Below are 8,238 nucleotides of genomic sequence, written 5' to 3' on the forward strand. Positions count from 1 at the left end.
AACTGAGTGAATAGTTCAAAGTTCCTCAGGGTATACTCTCAAACCTCCTGAAAAGGAAGAAAAATACTGAGCGACAAGTTGTCCTTTTGGAATTTAGACTACAAGCAGAAACAAGATAAGGAGACGGGAGAAGATCAGATGGTATTAAATTGAGCAGCCATCTCTCTATGTGGTCTGCTGCTGATCCAGGGAGCTAGTAATCCTGTAGCAGAAAGGGGTAAATTAGTCTGCAGAGCAACCGAACAACTTAATGACAAGGAAAAGGATGCAGACTTCAGTGCATTCAGGGCCTGCAAAACTCAGATTTTTACCTCTCCCTCTGTGGGAGCATAACAAAGAACACACCTAGAGTGATGATGGGACTGGGCTGTATCAGAAAGGGGATGCTAACTTTAAAAGACTTTCCTGACCTGAGGTGGTGATGGAAGAAAGAAAGAAAGAAAATTGCCAGACTACAGTGGAAAAGACATTTTTGCTATGGGAAAATCTCCATTACCTCCATTGTTTTCATGGAATTCATAACCTACTGTACCTGTTGAACACAAAGGCAATGGAAATGTCTGGATGGCTGCAGCTGGGTTTTACTGGCTTAAGATGTAACACAGATTTCAGTCTTGAAAGACAAAAGTGTTGTGCCTGTTATTTGCCAGTCAAAAACGTTGCTTCTTTCCACATATGGAAAAAAGCCAGGAACATTCCTTACACTGTGGTTTAGTGCAAGCATCCTTAAACCTCTCTGTTCACTTTTGGCAAAGCAAAGTGAGTGGGGGGATAAACATGGATATCCACTGCCTGAAATGGATGCTGGATGCAAGGTTAACTTACTTAGTGCATTTCACATGATTATTACTGCTGGTTGTGGTCTTTCACAGTCATGCATTGCAAACTATTTCCATGAAATGTGAGTTCATGGGCCAGTCACTTGATAAAAACAATTGAGATGAAGAAATTCTTCCAACAGGGTGGATACATAAGAGTTTAATATGCTTGCATATCTGCAACACCGTGGAATGGACCAGGAAGAACTCAAAGATTCAGACATAAAATTCAGACATGTCTACATTGCAATTAGACACCCACAGCTGGCCTGTGCCAGCTGACTCTGGCTCAGGCTAGGGGGCTGTTTAATTGCAATGTAGACCCTCCTACCTCACAGGATCCTAGAGCATGGGCTGCAGAAATACAGCGGGAGGAGAATGGAGGTGAGGCTATAGAGAACAAGGAACAGCTACACCAAACTGCAAGAATATAGAAGTGTGTGTAGCTGTACGTCCTCTTGTTATTGAAAGGGGGAAAGTCTCTAAATGATACTCACTGGTGCTCATTTTATAATTTGTACTGTCTGCTTCTGCATTCTGTAAATACCCCTGGACAGCAAAAGAAAGCTATTTTCTTCTTTGTGCCAGTAACTTGTAGTAGGGGAAGGGGGGTGAATGTTGTACAGTATGACATTATACACTTGTTCCATCTGCTAGTAGAGAGGTAGGCTGGTTACAACTGTGTAAAGTACAGTACTTTTAATTAGAATGTGTTTTTGTAACTAATAACGTCAATGCTATACAGCTCTGGGGTTTATGATGTAACTGTGAACAGAATTATATAGGGTTTAACTATTTACATGTAGCCTCTTCAGTTGCATCTGAAAGTTTAATAAAGTATGAAACTGGATAAAATTGACATCACATGTCATTTGAGGTCTTTGTCAATTTGGGCACACTGATCATTTAGATACAGGGATCAGAAGGTATGCTGCCCAAACTGACCCAAATAACTGATCGCCTTTGCTGCTCAGAACTCAGCGCTCTTCCTTGGTCTTTTCCCTTGCTCTAATCACTGTACCACAGCCAGAATGCTGACAGCCTACTTTATGTTGTTGACCAAGAACCTAAGCTTAGACAATCCTTCTGTCATGGGGTCTGCTCACCTCTAGTGTGCCTTCTCCTGGTCGCCCTGCGGATTAGCTGATTCCAGGTCAGACACCTCTTTTCCGCCTCTCGCCATCTGCCCTGTTTCCTCTTCCTGGCTCTGAGCAAGGCAAGCTGCTTTGTGTTCATGTCTTAGCCCTCCTGCCAAGTCACATGTGTCCTTCCCTTTCAGGGTATCAAATATCTTCTTACAAATGGGCTCAGGCAGTCTTCCTAGTCACTGCCCAGCTAGTGCCACTTCCCCACTGGCTAGTAAGGGAACCTGGGCCTACCCTCTACCCAGGGACCCTCTAAATCAGCAGCCAAGGTCTTTTGCATTCTAGACCTTAGCTGCCTTACTGATCAGCAAGCTCCCCTACTTCTCTGGGTTTGCTAGCCCCAAAACTCTCTCCTCCCAGGGAGTAACTGTAGGCTACTTTGGCCCAAGAACCCCAATCAGACCTCCCTTCTCCCAGCAAGTAACAGCAGACTACTTCCCTGCAGCCAACTTCCTGTCTTTATAAACTCAGCCCAGCTGTGCCTCCTCATCTGGGCTCCTTCATTATTCAGTCAGGTGATTACTTAAGCTGACCTGTCTGGTTAATTAGCCCCCTTCTCAGCCTACATTAACTTCTTCAGTGCTGGGGGGGAGGGGGTGAACACCCCATCACACCCTCCATGGGCCAGATCACCTCAATAACTCCAGAACAGACCAATACCGATTTAACTTAAAAAAATAGGGAAGACAGTCAGAGAATCAATGGAAATAAAATTAAAGCATGGAGTTTAATATCTAACATTAAAACAAACACCACAGGGTAGGTAGTAAGGCTCTTAAAATACAGATTAAGTAAAAATCAAAGACTCTCATCCTGAGGCATTAGCAATGTCCCTGTTTCATTCTCAGGACTGAATCTGCTTGGTCCTACTCAGTAGAAAGTCTCATGGCTTCCCCAGTATCCATAGCAATGGGCCCCTGTGTCCACAGGGTGACTCATAACCACCTTACTGGCCAGTTTGGATAGGTCTACATTGCAATAAAACACTGGTGGCAGGCCCATGTCAGCTGACTCAGGTTTGCAGGACTCAGGCTGCGGGGCTATACATTTGCAATGTAGATGGTTGGGCTGGAGCCTGGACTCTGGGACCCCACAAGGAGAGAGGGTTCCCAAGCCCAAATATCTACACTAAAGTTTTATACCCCTGCAGCCTGAGCCCTGTGAGCCACCCATGGGTGTTTTACTGCAGTGTAGATATACCCTTTGTGGTTGATTTAAGCATTTTTCAAACCCCCTGAGGGTCATTAAGTGTCCTCTTTGTGCTTTTTCTCCTTCCCTCAAAACTGTTAAAGTTAGCTATCAGTTTAATGACTTCCAATCAAACTTTCAGGCTTTTGTACTGTTCACTCAGATTACCAGATCACAGAGTGCTAATGGCTCCTTTCCTAGCCATAAAGCACTCTGTGATCCTTCCAGAAAACCCAGACCATTGTACCACCAAATTCTACCATCCAGATAGGCCAAATTTGGATCTAAGACACTAGGTTTACATGAAGGAAGAATTTGGCACATGGATTCTGAATATTGCAAACTAAGGCTATAATTATAAAGTCATATCAGTGTGGGTGAACTTTTACCCCTGCATGGAGCCCTATGGCTTTCATCCATTGCACCTGCAATGGTCCACTTGTAGGATCAGAGCTAATGACACTCATAGCAGCTATTGTTCAGCAAATGCCATTATGAAAATCTAAGGCAAAGGGATTTAATTTATTGTTTTAGTATTTTAAGTTAATGTTGTGTGTTAATTTAACAGCCAGGGAAGGTGCCCGTCTGACAGTAATGGTTAGTGAGGTCCTCTGCTTATACATAGAACGAGATTAGTATACACAGCCACAGTGGATGCTTTCCTAGCTTCCCCCACCGGTGACTCAACCCTTGTTGGAAGAACTACCTCTGGGGCTTAGACCATAAGTCAGTCTCCATTTCTAGTCAGAAGCTGCTCGCTCGTTCTTTGCGTGCTAACAGCAAGGCTCAAATAGAACAAAAAAGGAAAGAGCACATAATGAAATAAGTTTAGCAGCAGCACTTGCACTGGATACAATCTGTGAAAACTTCTCAGTCATGGCAACAAAGCAAACTTGCTACCAAATACTAAACTGAAAAGCTGGCAACGTTTTAAACTGATAACAAATTTATATATAGAAATCAGGAGAACACGAGCGTATGAATATTACTAACATTAGGAAAATTTGAAGGAAAACACTTGTATACTGTAAGAGGGCTAATAAAACATTTGTTCTGTAATATGGATGGAGTACTTCTAGAATATGCCCTCAATATATGATGGATAGATAGCTAATCGTACTAAAAAGGTTTCTTATATAGTTCAGCCTGGATGGTATATAAGTAATTTGAGCCAATTTGGTATAAATATGAGGATTGGTAAGACTGAATACATTCTGGAGTACTATATTGACTGGATCATGACTTCAGAAGAGGCCAGAAAGAGTGATGCATTAAAACATTTTATTTTAAGTAAAAACCTCATATTGCATGCAGTTTTCTTTTTTTTTTTAGCTCTCCATGCAATAATCCTTGCAAGGCACATAGTACTCTCACTCTGAGCATGATCAAAGGCAACCAATATATCAATAAACTAAACAAGACAGAGGAGACTCTGCCACCCCACAGTACTGGAGTGTAATTCTGCCCAACCTTCACAGATAGTGCAAGGGCTAGAAGCTCTTTTTGCCCACTTCACCCTGAACACTTGTACCCATGCTAGGCAGAATCTGGTCCTTTGTGATTGCTGTGAATCTCAGTAAATGTGCTTTACAAATACGGAACCCTGCTATTGCGGATTGTATTTAAATGGTCAAGATACCTTATTGTTCTTGTTGCATATATACAGTGCATTGGTTCTCTGTTGTATCAAGGTACTGTAACATATCTGAAGAATTTAGTCATACCAAAAAAAAAAAACGCACAACGCTTTAGATTAGGCGCTGACCACAGAAATAGTTTGATGTAGTGTTAATTATTTAGTAGTAGATTGGAGATCTTCATTCCTTCCGGATTCCAGTAATGGGATGGTAAGGAGAAACCTTGTTTGCTAGACTGGAGATAGCCTGACTCTTGTGCAAATGATAGTATTTGATCTGACAAGGTCAGATTGACATTTGAAATAATTCTTCAGATGAAAGATCTGGAAGTAATGAAGACAGGTGCATTTCTCCGAAGCAAATTGAGGTCACCAAGAATTTTAGCCTTGAAAAAGACACCAAAAGACATTTTACTGCTTTAAAATTCCAATTTTTGCATAAATTAAAATTGATTTCATACTGTTTCTGACTCCAGGAAAATCTGGCCACACTGAAGTCAAGAGCAAAACTCTCACTGACTTCAGTGGAACCAGGAATTAACCCTGATGTTTTCTTTACTGGCTTATTTTTAATTACTTAAACCACAAACTTTAATATGGGAAGGTCACCTAGCTTTTTAATACTGAAATATTAGTTTGATCTGAATAGATATGTTTATCAATCCTGCTTGATAAAACCTGTAGGAAACAAAAACTTGGTTTCTGGAATTAGCTCCTACTTTGGATGTTTACAACAATTTATTAATGTAATTGTATTACTTATTAGTCAGTCTTTGGTGTCCAGCAATAAACATTTTACAAAAGAACTCCTCATCTACTGTGTTTTCACCTTCTATACATAAACAGCAAATACTGGGGGGGGGGGGAACCAAAAGTCTGGTGTGTCATGAGTAATATATGAGTAATATGTATTAGAATGTACAACTTTTCCGGTCCTAACCATTTCCTACTGCAATTAGACCCTTGGAATTCCTAATGTAATAATAGAACAGTGAGTCCTATTTTAACTTTTTCAAACTTCTGTGACTACAAGTTATACATCAATTTCACCAAAGTGATACTATCTTCCCATTAGCACTATTTTATAATGGTGGTCCACATTCTTCTGACTACTACTCTGAATAATAAGAATACTCAGTCATTTAAAATGTTTTACCCAAAGTGGGGAGGGATAGCTCAGTGGTTTGAGGGGCTGCTAAATCCAAGGTTGTGAGTTCACTCCTTGAGGGGGCCATTTAGGGATCTGGGGCAAAAATCTATCTGGGGATTGGTCCTGCTTTGAGCAGGAGGTTAGACTAGTAGATGACCTCCTGAGGTCCCTTCCAACCCTGATATCCTATGAATTATGGGACATGATGAATACTGTATAGGACAAGGATAGTAGAAAATGGAAACTAGATCCCATTATTTTAGGGGGGTTTGACAATGTTAACTAGACTAATACATCCAAAGCCTACTTGAGAAGATTCAATAAATAAATAAACTCAGCTCTTATATAGCACTTTTCATCAGCTGCTTTAAAAAACAATGTTACTAAGGAAAGCAATATAAGGACAAACACTCCAATTCACAGTTTTTTCAAAAACATTTACCTCTGTCCTCAGTTATATTAGGGACACTACTGCAATGCTGCCCTAAAGCTACTGTAGATGACTATGGGAAAATCATCTCATCACAGAGGAATGCTCCGATTCATACAGCAGGCTCCACAGAGCTCCTACATCATATTCCAGTTTAGGCGTGGGAAGTAGGGGTGCGGGGGATACTGCAGCATCCCCAGGTTTTGCGCGGGGTCCCGGCTGCCAGCCCTGCACCCGGGGTCCCGGCTGTTGGCCCCGTGGTCAGGGTCCCGGCTGCCAGTTCTGGGACTCGGCTACCAGCTCTGTGCCTGGGACTCAGCTCCCGGCCTGCATGCGGGGTCCTGGTTGTCGGCCCCATATCCGGGGCTCCGCTTCTGGCCCCGCACCCAGGGTTCCACACCCACCCCTAGCTGTGGCCCCAGCCTTGGACCCCTTATCCCTGTCCGTGTTTCCCTCCCTCCCCCCCCCCCCCCCCCGAAGCCAGGGCCATGCTCCTGGCCTCAGCTGTAGGGGCCGCTGAGGGATGTGGATGGGGTAAGGGCGGGTGCAGCTCAGCACCCCCACTCTAAAACTGTTCCAGCACCACTGTATTCCAGGGACAGCATGCGGAAAGCAGATGATGGAGGGAGGGCATGTCTGTTGCATCCTTATACCACAACCATCCTCAGCTTCTATACCCACCCTCCAACCTCAGCTGGCAGCCTGCATAATTTAAATGAGCCTTCAGGGTTGATTAACATTAATTTTAGGGTTAACTATATTCATATTTTTATTACTTTCTACTCCATCTTCCTAAAAAAACTGACATCATTAAAAAGTTGCTTCTGTATGACAGACTGTTGATTATGCAGCGTGCCTTGCATGGGTTGGGTGCAATCCACCACTTCTCAGGTGTCTGCATTTTGATGGTGCTGTATGTAACTATGACACAACCCTGCAGCTCTTATTTATGAAAAACATAAACTGAACTCAACAGAAATACAGATTGCCAGGTCAGGCCCATAGACTGAAATGTGGTAGAGGACAGGGTGTGAAAAATGGAGGGAGCCATGATTATTGTGGGCATGTCAATGTTTGAGGCCTTACCCCAAGTAGTCACAGATCAACAATCACACTCTCAAAAATCATAAGGTTGGAGTAAAACGCATGGAGATCTAAGAAATAATGCATGTGGACATCTTCCATTTAGCTTCTGTGTAACTATGAACTGATCTTACAGGCCCGACCCACCTTCCACCTGCCCACACCATCCTCACCCCCAAAGGTCCTTCCCAGTCCACCCATAACCATTAGGGTGACCAGACAGCAAACGTGAAAAATCGGGACGGGGTGGGGGGTAATAGGGGCCTATATAAGAAAAAGACCCAAAAATCGGGACTGTCCCTATAAAATCGGGACAGCTGGTCACCCTAATTACCGTATACCCTTCCAGTTCTCAGAGCCTCCTTCTTTGACCCTGCCCAGCTCTGCTCCCCACCACAGAAACTCCCCCCTTCTCAAACCCTTCCCCTGTGCCCTGCCCTCTCACTGAGCCCTCTCCAGCCCCTCCCCTCTGTGCCCCACCCTCTCACTGAGCACTCCCCAGCCCCTCCCCTCTGTGCCCCACCCAATCACTGAGCCCTCTCCAGCTCCTCCCCCTGTGCCCCGCCCAATCACTGAGCCCTCCCCAGTCCCTCCCCTCTGTGCCCCGCCCACTCACTGAGCCCTCCCCAGTCCCTCCCCTCTGTGCCCCGCCCACTCACTGAGCCCTCCCCAGTCCCTCCCCTCTGTGCCCTGCCCACTCACTGAGCCCTCCCCAGCCCCTCCCCTCTGTGCCCTGCCCAATCACTGAGCCCTCCTCCAGCCCCTCCCCTCTGTGCCCCACCCACTCA

Source organism: Terrapene carolina, unplaced genomic scaffold (genome assembly GCF_002925995.2).
Source record: "Terrapene carolina triunguis isolate 2854851 unplaced genomic scaffold, T_m_triunguis-2.0 Scaffold34029, whole genome shotgun sequence".
Taxonomy (NCBI): Eukaryota; Metazoa; Chordata; order Testudines; family Emydidae; genus Terrapene; species Terrapene triunguis.